The sequence below is a fragment of the Lissotriton vulgaris genome, chromosome 5 (genome assembly GCF_964263255.1).
Source record: "Lissotriton vulgaris chromosome 5, aLisVul1.2, whole genome shotgun sequence".
Taxonomy (NCBI): Eukaryota; Metazoa; Chordata; class Amphibia; order Caudata; family Salamandridae; genus Lissotriton; species Lissotriton vulgaris.
The window spans coordinates 974,757,798-974,780,690 of record NC_141693.1 but is presented as its reverse complement, the minus strand read 5'-3'; positions in this window follow the sequence as shown (position 1 = coordinate 974,780,690).

The following is a 22,893-nucleotide window of genomic DNA, read 5'->3' as shown; positions in this document are numbered from 1 at the left end:
TAAGTGGGTTAACCGCCAGTGTCTGTCTTTTAAAATAAGGTCACTGCTAAACACCTTGGGTATGAGACACAGGGCTGGTTACAGCTGAAAGCATATGCACATGCAAGTGCGCATGTTTGCAAGCTGCATGTGTGTGATTATCGCTGCACATAGCTGGTAATTATGCATAGGTAACCTGTCAAAAAATGACTTCAGAGACAGGTAATGAACTGAGGTAGGCCTTATTATATTAGTGGGACTCCATAGATTGGTCAGTAGAGCTTACTGGAAAGTCTGTAGTGTTTTCTCTCTATTAAATATGTATAGTCGAAATCTACCCTAAGTTGTAGTTTCACTCCACTTAGATATACAAGGTGTATCAAGGTGTCAAACTGGGGTAAAACATGCAGGTCAAATTTAATTTTGCAGTTCCCAAAACACAAAATCCACATCTTATGGACTTCAAGGCTTGTAAACAATTTCTCTCGCTCAGCTCCTAATCATATTCCAAGTCTATGTACCCCTTACTAGGATATGTTATTTCTACAGCAGAGGAACAAAGGTTTTCCCCAAAAGAACAATCAGCAACAATTTACTCAGTTCCTGGGAAAGGAAGGACTGGGGAGAAAAATCTGATGATTAGCTTGTTACATTGCACCTGGGCTGGGACACCCCAAGCCCTTCAGAACAAAGGAGGGAGCCCAGAACTATGGAGACAACATGGGAGAGGCTCACTTTTAGTTTTGGTGGAAAGTGATGAGGCAGTGATGTCAGCTAGGGGAATAGCTGAGGCCCTCAGAGGAACTCTTTCTAGAGAAAATTTGAAATTGTCATGATGAATTGTTCCAGAATGCTGTGCATGGGTGGGAGGAGATGTGGCATCCCAGCTATGTCCAGGGGTGCGCCTGGCATCTAGAACTTTCCACCTCAACTTAAAAATCCCTGCACCTGAAAGAGAGAGTTGAGAAGACCAAGGACCTGGAAGGCAACAACAGCAGACAAGATGGCCAGCAGGAATTACAAGTATCCTGATGCCCTGCAAAATGGACTAGGAACTTTGTCACCAGCTAAGCCCCATGACCAGGGTAGATCACAAAAATGTTGGTAGTTCAAGCCCCTTTAAGCCATCTGAAAAGGAGTTGGGGGAAAACCTGGATTCCACTACCCTCTGGGTGATTTGGAAAACAGCCAGGATGCCATGTGGACTGAGATGTTATGTTAAAGTTATTTATACATGGCTCATACACTGATTGGTTTCTTGGTCCTAAGTATAGGAGCAGGACTGTGGCCCAGGATGTTATTCGTATGCTTGTGTGAAAAGCCATGTCTTCAAAATTGCTTTCATCTGTGATAATCAGCAGTCATTCTGATGTTAGATGTAAGAGAATTCCAGAACTGAGGGGCCAATACAGAGAATCTAGTGCCTCCCTGTCTCTTCTTCTTATAAGAGGGGATGGTCAGACAATTGAGATGAGATGACCTCAGGTTACAGGAAGGAGTATACTTTTGGATTTGGGAAGAGAGGAATTCAGGATAGTTTCTGTAAAGAGATTTTAAAACGAGGCTACTGGTCTTAAAAGCCAAGCGCTGTTTCACTGGTAACCAATGTAATTTCCTCATCAAAGAGTTGATATAACACCTCCTAGGTTGACAGAAGATCAGCCTGGCTGCCTGGTTTTGTACCAGTTGCAAGCTCTTAATCAAATAGTCTGGCAGATCACAAGATCCAATGAGTTAGCATAATCTATGCGTGATATAATCAGAGCAAGAATAACCTGGATGAGGGCTATAGAGGTGAGGAATCTGCCAATCTTCCTGATCATCCTGAGCTGAAGGAAACAGGACAATACTACTGCCCCAACATGAAGCTTCTTGGACAGTTTGTTGTCTACAAAGACTCCAAGACTTTTTACTGAGTTCTTTGGTTGAGGAGGAGTACCCTTTTCTATTGGCCACAGATTGGAATTCCAAATGTTTTGTGTGCCTCCACTCAGGACGATCTCCATCTTGCCGAAGTTTAATTTAAGTTGATTGCCATTCAATCAATCAATCAATCAATCACATTACTTTATTCGGTATTAAAAAATACCATAAAAGTACAAGTAAAATACATTAAAGTTAAAAACCAATTCAACAAACTAAAATTCACCATAATACATATTCAATACATCAATGACTAGGTTCCCCTCCCCTCAGCCAATTCCTTCATAAGGCCATAAAAAGAGTGACATCACAGGTGACCTATGTTCTCCCAATGCTCCTTGTTGCTCTAAGCCTGACCGCTGCCCTTAAAAAAGTAACAGTACAAAACAGAGTCAAAGCATCTGAGGACAGTTTTAAAAGTAACAAGGGCACCCTTGCCTGTTTAAATCTAGCTTTCTTTAAAATTCTCTTTAAAAAAAGGCTCCTAGATTGTGAATAAAAGGGACGAAGTAAAACAAAGTGAAGGGTATTCTGGGGGGACGGTTGGTCGCAGCCACACGGTCCCTTCATGTCTATAGACAATATATATCCTGCAAGGTCAGCTAGTACGTGGTGCAGAAGATTTAGCCTGAACCGTGTCATTATAAATTTATCATGGGCATTGTGAAAAAAAGACAGATAAGATTCAATGCCCATGGTTGTTTTAGTTAAAAGGTGTTCTCTCACTGACGGCTTAATCAGCTCCCTATCTTCCTTGAGTGTTGTAACATGCTTAAAAAACTGGCCCTTAGCCAAGGCCTTATCCTGCATTTTAGAAGGGTTAGTAAAAAGGTCTGCATATCCTATTCCCTCGAGGGTCTCCTTTACGTACTTACGCCATGGGATATTAAGCGACTATTAAACATATATGGAAAAGATGCAATATAGTCCACAATGGGGTTCTATATGAAAATCCGATGTCCAGCCGGACATGGGTCTTTTATTAACAGGTATTTAAAATGTATGCAGAATATTTAAAGCTCAAGGTGATTAGGGCACAAGCCTGTACCCTAAGGACAAAAGCACACAAGGGAGCAAATGGGGTAAGGGGAAAACAATACATACAAATTAACACAAAATGCAGGCAAAAGATGTTGAGCTACTCCAACTTGCATATAAGGTCAGGAAGCCACAAATTTGGACCAAATAGCAACCACACTGATTACACACAATGGGAAAGCTGTGGTACTATTTTAAATTGTCGACGTTTAGATCCCTGCTCAATTAGTATAACGGGATCATCATCAGGACTACATTAATATATTTTGCCTGGTTGAGAGCATTTTTGCCTGTCAAGATTGAAAACAGGGGAGGGAACAGAGAGGGAAATATGTCAGTGGCATATACATTTATTAACATAATACAAAACTGGTTATGGCAGCGGGTGACTCAGTGAATAAGGTGAAAAATTGCCGTCTGTTACTCGGGAGATGCCGGGTGGGGTCCGGATACTGCTCACATGCACTTGAAGGAGGCGTGGTGGATTAACGTCCTACCAGTGGCTAAAAAGTGATTCAATACGGCGCAAGTCAGTTGTTGGAGGTGAGTGGTGCACCTTGAGCTTAAGAAGGACGGATGCAAGGGGCATTAGAAGGCTGGTGCACGCTCAAACGAGGTGAGAGCGGACGAGTGAAGTATTCAGCGACTAACGTCGTGCGTGAAAGGGTGAGTTCCATCTCTGGAACTGTGAGTTTGGTGGTAGCGCAGAGCAGCGAGCGTTTTGCTCGACTCAGTAAAGAATCGTCTGTTCAGTGGTTAAGAAATCGCTTACCGCTCATCTTGGGAAGCACAGATCTGGAAGCCGGGCAGGATGTCGGGCAGCGTCAACTGTGGGAAAAGGACTAGATTAAGTCCGTGCTCTACTTAGCTCTAACAACGGTGGGTGAACTCGTGCAAAAGGCGCGTTTCCCTAGAATCGTCTGTTTGTTTCTGGAGTGAATATCCAATGATTAAAAGCTCATATATATGAGAGGCACAGATCTGGAAGCCGGGTGGGATGTCGGGCTGGCGTCAGCTATGGGAAAAAGGACTAAATTAAGTCCGTGCTCTACTTAGCTCTGATAACGGTGGGTGGATTCGTGCAAAAAGGCGCGTTTTACCAAGATTGCCGATGACGGGAATGACCAGCCGGTCATGAGGGAGAGAATGAAGGCAGCCGCCTTCTTCAGAGTCGTTCGGTCCTTCCCGGGGGTGTGGCACACTGGGGGTAAATGAAAACCGGTGTGAGACCTCAGTCAGGTTAGCCACAAAGAGCTACACTCAATTATATACGGGGAGCCGCAGATGCAAACTTACCGATGGTGCAGGATAATCCTGGGACAGCAGCGGTGTGCTGTGGCGTGGTTTGTGCGATGGCAGATCACGCCGAGTGCATGGGTGCCTCCATGCTTATAGGGACGCGAGTGCCGGTATCATGGGGATAGAAGAAGGACTTAGATACACAGTGTTATCCGTAACTGCCGCCATTTTGAAGTGGTAAAATCGGCGAGTGATGTGAAATACAAAGTGAAGTGAAGTGATTGCAACACTGATACCGATTGTGGTTAGGGGGTCGGGAGTTGTGACAAAAAAAAAACCCAATAAAACAATAATGATTATAAATTTAGAACAATAAGGATGGTCATTTGGCATGGTTGCAGTAGAGATAAAGATAAAATTGCATTGGTTACAGCATTAATTTTCAACAATGTCAAGGCAACATTAGGCAGTAGGCATATATCTGCCAGTCCTTCTTAGCAAAATTGCACTACTGCACCGGCTGCAGTGGCCCGCTACTTGTTGGGAGTGAGCAGTGTTTTTGGGCAAGGAGACAGTTCATTCAAAACGTTTGCCAACGGAATTTGCTTATGTCCTGCCATGGAAGGATGGTATAATAGACAAGGGACTGCAGAGTCACACAGCTGTGGTTCATAGTAGTGTGGCCCAGTCCTCATTTCTGTTCAGGCCTGTTCTTATTGAGTCAAAGAGGATGATGGCTTTAAGTTCCTCATGGTTTAAGAGTTGTGCCATGTTACCGCCTCTTTGGGGCAGTTTGAGAGCTTTCAGTACAGTCCAACGGATATCGTCTTCATCATAATGGGCTTCCTCGAAATAGTCAACCAGAGGGGCGTTGGGTGTTTTGCATCTGACGCGACTCCTGTGTTGTCCTATTCTTGTCTTGACCTTTTGGGTTGTCTGGCCAATGTACACTTTCATATAGGGACATTGGATAAGATATATAACATTGCATGTATTACAGTTAGTGAGTACACGACAGTTGTGAGTGTCATTGTTGAAAGTGGAACTTTTACCTTCAATGGTGAATTGGCACACATTACACCCGCCACATTTTACATGCCCCACAACAGGCCCCGGGAAGATTCAAGTGTTGTGTTGACTTCGTTATGTCGTAAGGCTGCTCTGACCAGGTGGTCTTTTAAGTTCCTGCTCTTGTGGAATGCGAATAAAGGTTTCTCAAAGGAACTTAAAAGACCACCTGGTCAGAGCAGCCTTACCACATAACGAAGTCAACACAACACTTGAATCTTCCTGGGGCCTTCCCCCTGTTGTGGGGCATGTAAAATGTAAGCATGGGCGAATTTTGCGAATTCGCAATCCGCGAATTTGCGGATTTGCGAATTCGGAATCCGCAAAATTTGCAAATTTGCGCAAATTTGCGGATTTTTTTATTTTTGCGAGTTCGCGGGGCACTTTGCGTGTTCGCGGGTGTTCGCGAGGCGCTGTGCATTTTCGCGGGGGTTTTTTATTTGCTGGTTAATCACTGCCACCCTCTCGTTTTTTATGCCCATCTGCCCTCTGTACCACTTGTTTCTGTGCCCTTCTGCCTTCTGCCCCACTCATTTTTTGTCCCCTTCTGCCCTCTGTCCCACTTTTGTGCCCTTCTGCCCTCAGCCCCACTTAGAATGGCGCCGGCAAGCTGCCAGCGCCATTCTAAAATAGCTGCAAATAGCTTCAACAGGAAGCACTAATTGATAAAGTAAAGCAGGTGCTGGAGTTGAAGGTCAAATTAAGTTACACAATCATTAATCACCCCAAGTTTGGGGTGATTAATGATTGTGTAACTGAATTTGAGCAGCGCCTGCTTTACTTTATCTATTAGAGCTTCCTGTTGAAGCTGACTTTTGTAACTATTTTAGAATGGCTCTGGCAGCTGGCCGGCGCCATTCTAAAAGAGTTACAAAAGTCAGCTTGAACTTTTGACCCAATCCGTTCTGCTCGCGGATTTTGCGGGAAATTCGCGAATCTCACGGATTGCGAATTTACCGAAAATCTGCAAAATCCGCAAGCGGAACGGATTTTCCGCCCATGCTTAGTAAAATGTGGTGGGTGTAATGTGTGCAAATTCACCATTGAAGGTAAAAGTTTCACTTTCAACAATGTCACTCACAACTGTTGTGTACTCACTAACTGTAATACATGCAATGTGATATATCTTATCCAATGTCCCTGTATGAAAGTGTACATTGGCCAGACAACCCAAAAGGTCAAGACAAGAATAGGACAACACAGGAATCGCGTCAGATGCAAAACACCCAACGCCCCTCTGGTTGACCATTTCGCGGAAGCCCATCATGATGAAGATGATATCCGTTGGACTGTACTGAAAGCTCTCAAACTGCCCCAAAGAGGTGGTAACATGGCACAACTCTTAAACTGTGAGGAACTTAAAGACATCATCCTCTTTGACTCAATAAGAACAGGCCTGAACAGAAATGAGGACTGGGCCACCATACTATGAACCACAGCTGTGTGACTCTACAGTCCCTTCTGCCGCAACCGTTGTAAGCCTTGCCTATTATACCATCCTTCCATGGCAGGACATAAGCAAATTCCGTTGGCAAACGTTTCGAATGAACTGTCTCCTTGCCCAAAAACACGCCTCACCCCCAACAAGTAGCGGGCCACTGCAGCCGGTGCAGAAGTGCAATTTTACTAAGAAGGACTGGCAGATACATGCCTACTGCCTAATGTTGCCTTGACATTGTTGAAAATTAATGCTGTAACCAATGCAATTTTATCTTTATCTCTACTGCAACCGTGCCAAATGACCATCCTTATTGTTCTAAATTTATAATCCTTATTGTTTTATTGCTTTTTTTTTCTCACAACTCACGACCCCCTAACCACAATCGGTATCAGTGTTGCAATCACTTCACTTCACTTTGTATTTCACATCACTCGCCGATTTTACCACTTCAAAATGGCGGCGGTTACCGATAACACTGTGTATGTAAGTCCTTCTTCTATCCCCATGATACCGGCACTCGCGTCCCTATAAGCATGGAGGCACCCATGCACTCAGCGTGATCTGCCATCGCGCAAACCACGCCACAGCACACCGCTGCTGTCCCAGGATTATCCTGCACCATCGGTAAATTTGCATCTGTGGCTCTCCGTATATAATTGAGTGTAGCTCTTTGTGGCTAACCTGACTGAGGTCTCACACCGGTTTTCTGATTCATTTACCCCCAGTGTGCCACACCCCCGGAGAAGGACCGAATGACTCTGAAGAAGGCGGCTGCCTTCATTCTCTCCCTTATGACCGGCTGGTCATTCCCGTCATCGGCAATCTTGGTAAAACGCGCCTTTTTGCACGAATCCACCCACCGTTATCAGAGCTAAGTAAAGCACGGACTTAATTTAGTCCTTTTTCCCATAGCTGACGCCAGCCCGACATCCCGCCCGGCTTCCAGATCTGTGCCTCTCATATATATGAGCTTTTAATCATTGGATATTCACTCCAGAAACAAACAGACGATTCTAGGTAAACGCGCCTTTTGCACGAGTTCACCCACCGTTGTTAGAGCTAAGTAGAGCACGGACTTAATCTAGTCCTTTTCCCACAGTTGACGCTAGCCCGACATCCTGCTCGGCTTCCAGATCTGTGCTTCCCAAGATGAGCGGTAAGCGCTTTCTTAACCACTGAACAGACGATTCTTTACTGAGTCGAGCAAAATGCTCGCTGCTCTGCGCTACCACCAAACTCACAGTTCCAGAGATGGAACTCACCCTTTCACGCACGACGTTAGTCGTTGAATACTTCACTCGTCCGCTCTCACCTCGTTTGAGCGTGCACCAGCCTTCTAATGCCCCTTGCATCCGTCCTCCTTAAGCTCAAGGTGCACCACTCACCTCCAACAACTGACTTACGCTGTATTGAATCACTTTTTAGCCACTGGTAGGACGTTAATCCACCGCACCTGCTTCAAGTGCAAGTGAGCACTATCCGGACCCCACCCGGCATCTCCCGAGTAACAGACGGCAATTTTTCACCTTATTCACTGAGTCACCCCCTGCCATAACCAGTTTTGTATTATGTTAATAAATGTATATGCCACTGACATATTTCCCTCTCTCTTCCCTCCCCTGTTTTCAATCTTGACAGGCAAAAATGCTCTCAATCAGGCAAAATATATTAATGTTGGCTTGATGATGATCCCGTTATACTAATTGAGCAGGGATCGAAACGTCGACAATTTAAAATAGTACCACAGCTTTCCCATTGTGTGTAATCAGTGTGGTTGCTATTTGGTCCAAACTTGCGGCTTCCTAACCTTATATGCAAGTTGGCCTAGCTCAACATCTTTTGCCTGCATTTTGTGTTAATTTGTATGTATTGTTTCCCCCTTACCCCATTTGCTCCCTTGTGTGCTTTTGTCCTTAGGGTACAGGTTTGTGCCCTAATCACCTTGTGCTTTAAATATTCTGCATACATTTTATATACCTGTTAATAAAAGACCCATGTCCGGCTGGACATCGGATTTTCATATAGAACCCCATTGTGGACTATATTGCATCTTTTCCATATATGTTTAATAGTCGCTTAGGACCCTTGTTTTTAAAAATAAGAATCGCTATCAGTGCTCCTCAGCCATAATTCGGGTTCCCTTGTTTGTCTAAAATAATGGGATATTAAGCACCCGGTGGCAGGCGAGCAATCTGCTATGGCCTGCCTACTGAATGTCGCATCCGCGTTTGCCCAAATTTTAACCCAGCAGACTAGGGGTTTAACTCCTAACCTGTCCCTAATGTAGCAAACTCCAAGTTTTTCATGGACAATATGGGATGGCGTGCACTGAGCCACTTTGAGCAAACACTGAAAATACTTATTTTCCTCAATTTGTAGTTGGTTCACATAAATAAAACCCCATACCTCACTTCCAAACAGCACTTAGGCGCAACACATGGAGCTATATAATCTCAAGATTTGCTCAGGTGACCATCGACCTAACTTTTTTGCAAAATTCATGCTTGACCCAGAGCAACTAGTTAGAGTACGACATTTCTCCTCTAATACGTTTTTAAAATTTAGACGGTCATCAAATAAAATCTCCAGATACGAAAAAGAGTGCACCTTTCCTAGGCGATGTAAACCAATGGTATAATTGTACATTTTACTCTAAATTCTCCATAAAAGAAACAAACCCGTCTATCAAAATCTGCAGCCCTTTGGGGGTGCTGGCAAGGAGGACAGCGTTGTCCGCGTAGAGGAGGATGGGGATCCCTCGAGAGCCAATCCTGGGTGTGTCAACCCTTAAAGTGCTAAGTGCCTGATCAAGTCTATTTATATGTAATATAAACAGAAATGGAGCCAGAATGCAGCCCTGTCTGACCCCACTAGAACATAAGAAGGGTTCTGTGGTGCTTCACTCCTGGTTGTATCTGACCCCAGCGGTGGTATTAATAAGTGCAAAGATTTTAGAATGTTAATGAGTCCCGTGTCCACACCAAGGTCACCCATGATTGCCCACAATTTCCCTCGGTTGGCTCGGTCAAAGGCCGCCGTCAAGTCCATAAATGCCAGGTACACAGTGTCTTTGGCTGTCAATAGTGTACTTGGCTGCGAGTAGATACAAATTGAGACATTGATCAGTGTTTGACTTCCCTGGCCTAAAGCCAAATTGGGTGTCGGTTATAATGTGCTAATCCTCAGCCCAGTCCATTAGCGGACTGAGGATGACCCGCCCTAAAACCTTTGCTGACACGTCAATTAGGGAAATTGGTCAATAACAAAGTGGGCTATCCTTGTTACCTTTTTAGGTCTCGCTGGTGTTAGCAGCGCAAAGCGCTGCTCCATCGAAAGACCTATTGCTGTGGGTTTGCCGGGAATGGGGCACAGGGGGTGGTTACGCGAGGACGCGCTTCTGCAGGCGGGCTTGCATCACGTGTGCAGACTCTCCAGGGCGCTGCAGATCTGTTTTTGCAATCGCGCCTAATGACTTCCGTGTCTCGTTTTTTTTTTTAGGCAAGTTGCACGCGCTTTTTAAGTCTCGCTGGTGTTAGAAGCGCGTAGCGCTGCTCCAGCGGAAGAACTATTGTTGTGGGTTTGCCGGGAATGAGGACAGGGGATGTGCACGCGCTTTTCCTTGGGGATTTGACCTCGTGGGCGTGCACGCTCAGCCCGGCGCCGTGCACATCCCCTGTCCTACATTCAGAGCAAGTCAGGCATTCGAAATTGCACGCACACGCACACACACACACATACATACATACATACACCCACGCAGGCACAATGCATCAGGACACACGCACAGCTAACAGACACACAGTCACACATATACATACACACTCACAGCTACACACGCGCACACACACAGCTACACACACACACCCCCACTCCCCACTCACCCCCCACTCACTTGGCTCTTTTCTTGCTGCGCTGCTACGGGATGTCTCACACCGTTTTGCCTTGCCTGCTCTCTCCCGGGAACACCATCACTCCCAGAATCCCTGCTTTCTTCTGGCATGAGGTCCCGTGTTCTTGGCATCACTCATACTGATTGGTGGATACCCAGCCAATGAGTCAGCACGTTATTACTCTGTCGGCGTGCGGGACCGCCTGTGTCCGGAAAGTGCATATTCACCACGAACATGAGCTCCATCGGAACCGGGGTAAGAGGGCCGGAATTGTGTGGAGTGGTTGAGAAAACTGCGGGTGATGCTGGGGGAAGCATGTTTGTGAGTTGGTAAAGGGTCACCCTCATACATAAACACACTAGCCCCATCCTCTCACCCCATAACACCACGAGGGAGGCAGCGTTCTGGTTCTAGCTCTCTCCCTCGTGTACTTCTCCGCCAGGATCCTTTTGCCCACTCCATGCTTTTCTCTCCCACCTATGTGTTTCTCTTCTCCCCCATGTGTTTCTTTTCTTCCCCATGATCCACGTTGCTGCCTCTCGGTGTTGGATACTTATCCAGCCACACTCCTTCTTGCTTCCCCTTCCCTCTGTGTCGGTTCCCTCTGCCCTCTGTGTAGGTCTCCTCACCCTCGGTCAGCCCCCCCACCAACCCAGACCCCCCACCCTCTTTGTCAGTCCCCCGCCCCTTCCATGTTGCTTCCGCCCCAGCAATCAACCCTCCGTGTGCGTCCCTCACCCGCTTTAAAAAACACTTTGCCGTTAGTGGGTCCCAATAGGGAAAAAGCCTTTGCTTTTTGTTCAAGTATAACCAAAATAACCAAAATAGTGCTTGTAACGGAGCAGCTCATTGAAATTTCGTGTGTGCAGTTTTCCACTTCAATGGGAAAGATTTTGGCTACGTTCACAAAAGAGTGTTAAATACACTGGTACCACCTGCCTCCGTGGCTCCCTGGCCCTCAGTGCCAGACAATCGTAATTATATTTTGTGAAGAGTTTGATGAGGAGAGAAGGCTTAGCCAGCAAACAATGAGTGTGTCGTAATGGTGGTATTATAAGTGTATTCTTATCTGCGCACTCCCTTCATTGAATCCTAATATGCAAAACTAATTTTTTAACAATATTAACACAATGTTAGTGTGCTGCTTGGTTGGAAGGCAGCCAGCCCATAAGTAACAAAAGAACCTCTGGTGGAAAACTCCACTAGTTTACCAAGCGCACTCCAAAATCTTAAAGTATATCAATCGAAGACAATTAATTTCTTAGTATTTCAATTAATTACACAGAAAGAAAGAAAGATTTCTTTGAAAACGTTATATTTTTGTAATCATTCGCATATGAATCACATTAGTTACAACAAATCAGTCATGGATTCAGTTAATGCAAAACCTTTTTTGAAATAACGAATTGCTAGCTCCAAAAATGAATTGTTACAATGAATATTCTGCAGAGAAATACTCTGATACAATAAGAATCATAGTTGAGAAGTAGGCCCAATGCATTTCGGGGGGATTCCCTTCTTCAGGGGCACTGCGAAAATAAAACAATGTATCAGTGATTCACGGTTACAATCCTTTTGTTTAAGCTCAAAAAACATTCAGCAACTGATTAGATGCGAGGGCAGTTCATGAAGATCGACTGAAAACACATATATAAATCAAGCTATATAAGGTACATATCTTTTATAATGTAACATGTGCACTATGGACATCTTAAACAGGTCACCAAACTGGGGCGTCAAAACTGGTAATTAAGGTAAAGGACTCTTTATAGCTTGATTTATATATGTGTTTTCAGTCGATCTTCATGAACTGCCCTCGCATCTAATCAGTTGCTGAATGTTTTTTGAGCTTAAACAAAAGGATTGTAACCGTGAATCACTGATACATTGTTTTATTTTCGCAGTGCCCCTGAAGAAGGGAATCCCCCCGAAATGCATTGGGCCTACTTCTCAACTATGATTCTTATTGTATCAGAGTATTTCTCTGCAGAATATTCATTGTAACAATTCTTTTTTGGAGCTAGCAATTCGTTATTTCAAAAAAGGTTTTGCATTAACTGAATCCATGACTGATTTGTTGTAACTAATGTGATTCATATGCGAATGATTACAAAAATATAACGTTTTCAAAGAAATCTTTCTTTCTTTCTGTGTAATTAATTGAAATACTAAGAAATTAATTGTCTTCGATTGATATACTTTAAGATTTTGGAGTGCGCTTGGTAAACTAGTGGAGTTTTCCACCAGAGGTTCTTTTGTAATGGTGGTATTCTCAACTACGTGTTAACGATTGCCAAAGTGCGTGCACAAAGAAGTGGTTACAGATATGAAACAACTAAATTTCCTAGGATTTTAATTGCGCAGTGTGAATCCATCTGAAAATGCTGACAAAAACCAAGAGGCTCCATCGCAAATAAATAACAAGTATTTGCAATGCAATAAGCATCTCATTTGCAAGAGTTTAAGCTATTAGCATTGTAAATGACAATGCCTTTTATCTATGTAAATAAAAGGCAATGACATTTACAATGCCGATAGCTCCAACATGCTTAAATGCGAGACCTATTGCATTGCAAATGCTTGTTTTAAAATGGGAACAATTATGGCTGTGGACCAGGAATGGCGGCATTACTGTGTCAACTGCTGCATTAATAACTCTAGTCATAATGGGTGCCCAGAGATCTACCTTACTCAAAAAAGGGTCGGTGGGATACCATCGGGACCCGGGGCCTTGTTTCGGGTCAAACCTTCAATCCCAACCTTGATCTCACCCAGAGAGAATCTTATCGGGGTGATATTCCGCTCCCCTTTATTATCCTCGACTGAGCCTTATCAGTGCAATGATTGTAAAGCCCATAAACATACTCACGCCATTGCCCCGGCAAGCTATTGTTAGCTAGCCTGGGTTTATTTGCCTCCTGGAAACAAGGATTGTTTATGACTTTCCAAAAGGCAGTTGTGTCCTTTAACCCCATCACCTCCCTCATGTCCTCCCAGGCTTGCTGTTGTAATTTTGTTTTGCGGCCTTTAACAGCTAGCTTATAGTTAGTCCTGCAAAGGGTCACCCTACCCTTATCTCTTGGGGAAGATTTTAGAGCAGCTTTCAGCTCTCTCAAAGCACGAGAACATTGTTGGTCAAACGACCTCGGGTCATCCGATCTAGCTGTGTGTGATGTAGTTCTGAGCAGACCTTCAATGAATTTAGCGACACCCTGAAAGGCCCTGACTAGTTCAACCCCCTCCACATCCGGGTCTAAACAGCTCAAGATGACCTGTTCACCGTCTTTCAGAAGTGCTCTATAACAAGATTCACTGTTAGCCTGTGACCATCTCAGCCTCCTGCCTTGATCTGTGGCACATACCACCCCCCCACACTAAGTGGTTTCTTACAAAGTTTTAACTCAACAAGGGACAGAACAAGAGGAATATGGTAACTAAAAATACACAAACAAATTCTAAAACCCGACACCCAGTTTTTTAGTGCTACGGAGACAAAGATAAAATCAATAAATGAGACACATCCTCTGCCTTTAAATGTGGAGTGGATCGTTTTGTCCTTTCCAACTTCAACCAGATCCATGGTATGTGTGAGGGCGTGCGTATTTAATAGCTTACATATTACCCTTCCCTCCTTAGTGTGTTCCTTACAATGTACACGATGACCAATCCCTACAATTAGCTCTCAGATTTGGACACAGGTGGCAATTAAATTTGCCAACTAAAACCAGATGGGGCGCCAACGCCCCTCGCTCCTGTATGTAAGTGAGCCTACTATCCAGCTCATGCAAGCTTACAGTGCCCTGACCCGGTGATGTTGCATTATAAAAATGTATTAAAATTAACTTGTGACCCTTGTTATAAAACCTAAAGCCCCTGCATATTGTCTGAGTCCCAGTCTAAGTCAATCCATCTGCCCTGTAGCCTGAGATCAATGTATATGACCAGCCCTCCCCTTGCTCTTCCTGATAATGCCTTACGAGCCGGTACAAAGTAGGTTTTATACCCCTTCAAATGAAAGATGCTATTCTCTACTTCCCATGTTTCCTGTAAACAGATCATTTGAAGTTTCCTTATGTAAAATACCAGTTCTTCAATCTTGAATTTAGTGGATAAGCCTGCTATGTTCCAGGAAACTATTTTAAATTCTCTCTCATTTTGCCTATCTGAGGTAACAAATGTCAGGTGGGTTTGGGGCCCATGGTCTTCCATATTTGGGTCGTTTAGCTCTTGCGTTCGAGCTGCTTGATAATCTAAACTGGTTGGACTTGCTACTCACCCAATTATGCCCGCCACTTCTGTCCCTCCTGAATCTATAATAATGACTTTGCTTGCATGGGCATGGACACCCTTGACTGCCCCATCCAGACCCAGTCAATCAATATCATTTAAATCTCTAGCGTTACTGAGGGGAGTATAAGAATTGTATGTCGGGGCTATAAAGCCTCCCCCATGCCTTCCCACCAAATGCCCCCTATGTTCATGCTGGTTATTCGGGTTCATTGGTCTGCTTACTCACGGACGGTGGACCGGCTGGACCAACGTTGAGTGCGACTCCTGTTGTCTGGTGATCTGGGGAGCTGAAGTCTTAGAGGTTTTCCCGTGATTCAGCTGTAGGTGTTTGAAACTCCCCGGTGTGTGTTTGAATACGTACATTTGGATTATATATTTTTGAGATCCAGAATCTATAACCTAGAGTATTAAGGAGAGCCCGACTTGTATGCCCTTGACGAGGAGGTCGGCTGTATCCCCAGGGCTGTGTCCCTTGTGGGGGGGCCACTTTAGTCTTTAAAGTACCCCTGTCCTGATGAAGCCATAAGAAACTACTGGCGGAAACGCGACCGCGACTGCGTCGACATCTGTTTAAGGAGTCCTACCACATTGTATATTCTGTGAATAATATTAGGCGCCTTGAATAATCATTACTCTGCTTGTGATTATAAGGAATAATAACTTACGCGCTATAAGGACTACCTTGGTTGTGATATTCCACTCAAACTGAGGAGTGGGTATTAACAGAAAATTGATTGTGTTCTTTTTTCTTTTTTCTTTTTGTTTAGGGTACACTGTTGTATATATAATGTATATATTGCATTTATAGGTCCTTGTCTTCTGTCTATTGTATATATTTTGGCCACCTTGTCTTGTGATTCATATAATTGTCCTTCTTAAATTATATCATTTAATGACGACAGAAATAACTGTAGAAAACAGGATAATAAAATGTATCTTGTTTTGAAGTAGCCCATGTTTTATTGATTCCTCAGGACCACTTATTCTACTTTTTCATCCTTGTGATGCTCCTTGCCCAGGTATGGGAGGGTAATTTGGGCAGAACCCCTGTTTATTACGTAGTAGGTTATTCAGGTTCATCATGTATCTATAAAAGAAGCCCAGTGGGAGCATTTTAATGCTTAAGCCCCCCTCATCTTCTTGGAACACCTTGCTCTGAGTGAGCAACTTGTGCACAAGCTCGGGGTACCTTAAAGTCACAATCACGCAGTACCCTGGGAAAGCTTTCCTAGTACTACCAATCCAAGACACCCTTCTGGACATCAGGATGTGCCTATGGTCGGTAATATTGAACCCTGCGTTCCTACACATCCAGTGTGCTGCCTTATTGATCAACTTTGAGGTGAATTCTTTTCTATCATTCGTACAGGCTGGAACGCCCGTCAAAATCACAGTGTCTGGGCAAGAGGCGAGGAGTAAATCTAAAACCGACAGACCAGTAGTACCCCGGGCACTCGGAGTGAGTTGGCAGCTCACTAGAGTGTTGATGTGTAATGGCTCTACCCACTGTATTAGTAGGGGCTATTTGTTGTACTGAGGTGTTGCCTGTGGTCCCCACCCTCAGGTCTCTATGTCCCCTAGTAGTAATACATGTACTATTTCTGCTTCCTACAGGAGGGGCTGAGTATAACACTCTACTACCCACATCATGTATGCCTGTGGACTGTTCGTTGACCCCGTTTACCACCTTCGCCCGCTGCTACAGCAGTTGCAACTGGGGATTTGGAAACTTCTGATTCCCCTCGAGGGCTAGCTACACACCGGCTAGCCTCATTAACGGGTGCACCAATCTGGGCCAAGAGTAACGACAATTTTTCCTCTATTGACCTTAATTTGCCTATTAGGGACCCAAAAAGAACAGTTATCGACGTTTCCACTCTTTTCCAATACTCAAGATCAACCCCCAGCTCCGCACTAACACCTTCACCACTGTCGGACATTTTATTAGCTACTAAACCTACTATATCAGGGGGCCTGGTTACTTGCGTCTCTGGTCTGGACTTTTGTTTTGTGTTGATTTAGAAGACACCCCACCACTGGTTCGATTTGCTGGCTGCTCATGGCTATTTAAGGGCTTTGTGGAGCTAACACTGCGAAGTTTGGGGGACCTTTTTGAACGGGTAATAACCTCCCCCCGCCTAAGCTTGGTATGGTTGCATTGCTTATGGTAGGCGGGATCAACGTTGTAGCCCCAGCCCCCACCCTAATGGAGAGCCAGAATTTATGTCCCCCACAACGTTCTGGAAGAGGCCACTACAAACAGTCTGTGCCTCTGTAGGTTCTTGCAACGGTGGTGGTGAAGGTGGTGGCAAGACGATGGAGATAGCCCTTTCCCTGTTGTTGTTACTACCAGGTGTGGCAGAACACAAATAGTCAGCGTCCTTAGGCGATTTAGTCGTAGCTAAACTGCCCATAGATGAGCGTTTTTGGGCCACAATGGTGTCCAGGGAAAGTCTTTTTTCCGTAAGCTGGATCTCATTAACCAACAGTGATTCCGCTCTGATCAAGAAAGAGTCTAAAGTCCCTGTAACACCACTGCCTACCAGAGATCCCGTGGCCTTGCGCTTACTCATTCTGAGCTCAGTTTACAGTTAAGCATGGAAGTATCACAGAACAAAACCTTGTTTGTCCAACCCCTGGGTCCGACTCCGTGATTACCTTGGCGCTGAAAAGTCAGGGGGGTGGCTCAGCCCTGCAACGTCCTGTCGGGGACGGGCGTCCCGTGCTGTGGGAAGGCCGCTGTGATTTTATCGCACCCTACGGCGCGGTGATGGGATTGCAGGAGTGCAAGGGCCTCTGGGGGATGTAGTCTTGTTGAGCCGTTCACCTCATGGCCGGGAAAGAAGAAATCCAGCTGTTCACCTCATGGCGGCAGCGGAGGCTGCACAACAATGGACCCGGTCAGGTCAGTTCCAAAAAAGCTTCCCACGCTGCGTGGGGGCCGTTGTGATTTTACTGCGCTCTCCGGCGCGGTGACGGGATTGCAGGAGTGCAAGGGTCTCTGGGGGACATAGTCTTGTTGGGCCGTCACCCTCACGGCCGGAAAGGAAGAAATGCAGTTGTCAGCTCACGGCGGCAGCGGAGGTTGCACAACAATGGATCCGGACAGGTCATTTCTGAAAACGAGCCTCGCGCTGTGATTTTATCGCGCCCTCCGGCGCAGTGACAGGATTGCAGGAGTGCAAGGGCCTCTGGGGGATGTAGCCTCGTTGGGCCGTTCCCCTCACGGCCGGGAAAGAAGAAATCCAGCCGTTCACCTTATGGCGGCAGCAGAGGCTGCACACCAATGGACCCGGTCAGGTCAGTTCCAAAAACGCGTACCGCGCTGCAGTAGGGCCGCTGTGATTTTATCGCGCCTTCCGGAGTGGTGACGGAATTGCAGGAGTGCAAGGGCCTCTGGGGGATGTAGTCTCGTTGGGCCTTTCCCCTCACGGCCGGGAAAGAAGAAACCAAGCTGTTCACCTCACGGTGGCAGCGAAGGCTGCATAACAATGGACCCGGTCAGGTCAGTTCCAAAAACACGTCATCATTCATTCAGTCACGGATGAACAACATTGAATTTTGAAAAAACATTTTGGAGTCAGCAGAACTATCAATAGAAAGAGAAGTTGCATGTCGTCTGCATAATTAAAAGCTCTCACCTTCATTTTAACTAGAGTACCCACTAAGAAAAGTATATACAGATTAAACAGACGGGAGGACAAGGAGGACCCCACAGGTAAGTTGAACCTTAGGGGAGCCAAAGGGAGACAACCTGACTGATTGAGAGTGTTGTTTTAGAAAGGAAAAAACCAGTTCTGCACCGTACCCAGTATTCCTGCAGCTCCAACACAGTGCACCAAAAGTTTGTGGTCGACTGTGTTGAATGCTGCTGATAGGTTGAGAAGCACTAGTGCCTGGGTGGTGCCTCTGTCCGTCTCTTCCCTCAATTCATCCAAAACTGCCAAGATCACTGCTTCAGTTGAATGAGCCGGGCAGAAGACTGCTTGACGGGGATCAAGAAAATGGCTTTCCTCCAAGAAGGTACACAGAGATGTGGCAATATGAGTTTCCGAAACCTTAGCCAGGTAGGAGAGCAATGAAATGGGACCACAGTTAATCGGGGAAAGTGAATCAGCACCAATTTCTTTTTTAAAGTGCGAACACTGTTGCTTCCTTAAAGGAGATGGGAACAGTGCCTTGGGCTAAAGAATCATTTAGTAGGGATAAGGCAGAATTAGGGACCAATGAGAACACTTATTTTAGCACCCGTGGAGGACAGATATCGGATAGAGACACAGATTTTACTTTGGCTAGGAGATCTACAATGAGTGCCTTGCTGATTATATGTAGCTCAATTAAGGTTTAATGATTCTTAGTGACTCTGGATGCATTTCTGGAGGGGGAGCCTAAAGGGATGCTGTCTTTGATTCCCTTAATTTACTCCAAAGAAACATTACAGAGAAAAGTACAATTCAGCATATGGACCTGAGATGTCCACCCAGTGTACACCAAGTGTACTTCCACTGCACATGCTATCTCGTCAAAGTACTTGGTAATTAGGCCTTCTGCGTGCCTGGTTGCTCCCTCATTTTTGTTGATCCCTCTGCGTTTAACCGATTGTAATATGCTGTCCGTTCCATCACTCGTTTCTTGTAGTATTGGTTACATGAATGACGTGCTGTACATACAATACTTCACCCGTTCTTTTATGTTTTTTGTGTTGTAAGCAAATTCAATAACATTTCATTGAATTAAAAAAAAACATTTTATCAACAAAAAAAGTTTTAAAATTCCACAAAAGGATTGAGCGTTTTTTTTTACAGTCTCTCTATCAGGATTGTATAATTCTAACATAGAAAATATATCCTTGGGTTTATTAGTTGCATTTAAGATTTTCCCAGAAAAGAAGATGGATTTTGCTTTAAGAAGGGAGTTTTTATATTGTTTAAGCTGGACCTGATACATTTCTCTCTTGTCCAATGAGCAGGGGAGGAGAAGAGTCCACCAGAGTCAGCAGTGACCTAAAGTATAGAGGCTCAACCCAGCAGCATGTGCCACGGCTCTCAACAAGGGCCGTAGCCTTAAGCAAGTGATGCTACTTATACTGCTTTGCCAACTCCTATATGAGAGTCAGTTGCAGGCAGGTGTAACTAGAGGAAAAGGGGACAATTTAATTTTGTTTTAAGCACTTACAAACACAGTCCATCTTGACGTCCCTCAGAGGAACAGCTATCACAAGGTGAATGTGGTGGGTGTTGATGTGATTATCTGTGGGAATTTGTTTTGATATTATAAGAAACGTAGGTAATACTGTTAAGCGTGTATCTCCCGAGGGGTAAAAGAAAGACCTGGAGCCTCCATAATCAGCAAGAGGAACCAATTGAGGCATTTTACTCCCAGCCACATACAAAGGAACCTTGGTACTTTTGTTCTTGTTAGTATTTTCTACCTTATTTTGAAAAACCTTCACAATTAAATGACGGTGAGAAACCTGTGGGCTTGAGTCACGACTGCACCATACTGCATATACCAAACATTTGCTCTTTGCTGCAGCATCCATCACTACCTGCTCAGGAACCCCTGTAGGCCGCTGTAGGTCAGAAGGATAAGTGTGATGTAGCACGGTTGAGGTTTTCCACAGTCCTTTACCTGGCAACACATTTCCCTCCTGCAGTGACGGCACACCTCCATTCTCTCTGGGGGCTTATAGTGAGGGTACGATCTTCTGGTGCCCAGCATCACATGGACCAAGTTTCAGATATTTCTTCCCCCATTTCAAGATGTCAGTCATCATTCGAATATGTTACATACTGAGGACCAATCGGGTGGAGAGTTTGGATGATTGGATACTTCTGGTTTCTCTTAAGTGTTTTTTTTCATCATGCACTTTACCCTGGTCCAATTTTTGTCCTAAGTTTTTTCCTTCCTTCATTTTGGACTTTTTTAAGGGATTTTGTCAGGGTCCTCATGCCTCCAGCTTTCTGCACAACTCCTCTTCGGACCTTCCTGTCTTGAAGTCACTTTCTTTACCTGATTTCCTTTTTTTTAAAAAAAAATATTTTTATTGAAGACTTTTTCCCCATTTTTTTCCTTATGACATGAGCAGGGCACAATAGAATACACAATCATAGAACACAAATTCATATATACAACGGGAAAAGGAAATACAAAACCATATAACACAAAATCATACATGGTTATTCATATACACACAATATTCAGTATATTAAATTCTCCGTCTTTCAGCATTCGGTTCCTAACTTCCACCGAATAAAAGGATCCCAAATTTGCATACCCAATTTCTTACCCTTTTTTCCCTTCCTAGCGTAAATAGCAGTTTCCAATTTTTGTATTGATAATACCTTACCTAGCCATTGATGGTATGTAGGAGGATTAGGGTCAAGCCACGCCGAAGCCACTAACAATCTAAGAATAGCCATCGCTACAAATAAAAAGTTTTTACAATTTGACTGCCCGTCGAGACTAACCCCCAATAACATAACAGCTGTATTTAATTCTATTGTAGTTAATAATGCGTTCTGGAAAAAATTCCCGATATCCTGTTTTACTTTATCTAAGTGTGGACAGAGCGAAAAGATATGTATCAAGTCCGCCTCTGCACTGCCACACCACATGTAGTTCCGGATAGACCCCCCCATTGAGCAATTTTTCCAGGTGTGTAATATAAATGATATAAAATCTTATAATGTTGGGCCTGTAGGGACGATGAGCACAACAATTTTCCTCCCATTTCTAATGACTCCGTAAAGATATCCCTCCCTATGTCCAAATCTGTAGACCATTTATCTATCCATTTCTCCAAATCATCTTTCTTTAGTTTTGTCATTTCCAAATAAAACCTCTTTATAGTACAATCAGAGCCATCTTCTATAAGATCCATCATTATAGTTCTTTCAAAGCCCAATGATCCCCCTTTTTTATTTGATATACAGCTTCTTATTTGGAGATATTTGAAGAAATGTTTTGTATTCAAAGTATATCTGTTCTGCAATTCTGTAAATTGTAATATGCCGTGACCGCCCAGCATATCTCCGATCTTTCTTATCCCCCGCCTCTCCTACTCTTGAAATACAACTCCTGAAAAAACCATGCTAGATAAGGAAGGGTTATTTTTAAATCTAGTGTATGCATTACATTTCCCAATTCCAACCTTTATGGAAATTCCTTTCCATATATTATAGGCAGCCATTATTGTCTTAAATCGTGTTCTTTTGTAATAACTTTCCTCCGTGAATCTCAAGAAAACATTTTCCGCATTTCTACCCAAAACCAAACCATAGATAGCGAGCGAACCAATATTATCCCAACCATCCACCTCAGCCCCTCCGATCAGTCCCAACATGTTTTGTAATGCAGCAGCCCAATAATACAACTTTAGATCCGGTAGCGACCAACCCCCTCTCTCCCGCGGTAACGACATATACCTCAATGCCCTGCGTGTCTTACCTTTGGCCCAAATAAAACGATTCATCATTTGTTCACAAATTTTGAACCATTTGTTGTCAACTAAGAGTGGTACTGCCCTAAAAATATACAAAAATGTTGGCAACACGAGCATTTTAATAATGTTAACTCGACCTACTAACGACAAGTGTAGGTTCTCGTATCGATCCAAGTCTTTCTTTGTTTTATCTATTATTGGGACAATATTTTTTTCCACCAAAGTATTTATATCTGCTGAGATATTGATTCCTAAATACGTCCCTGCCTGAACCACTCGATTGTCATCGCAAATGGTCGCTGAATTTTTAATAATTTGAGTCTTTGAAGCATTCAGGGCATAGCCCGAGACTTGTCCAAATCTACGGGCCTCTGCTTCTACTAATTCGGTCGCCTCCGTGGGGTTTGGAGTTATCACCGCCACGTCATCAGCGTAGGCAAGCACCTTACAGGGTCCCAGTAGTGTATGTAACGGGGTGATCTCTGGACTTGAATCTATCCTACGAATCAATGGATCCATATACATGGCAAATAGCAACGGGGAACATGGGCAGCCCTGCCGTGTGCCTCTTTTGATCATAA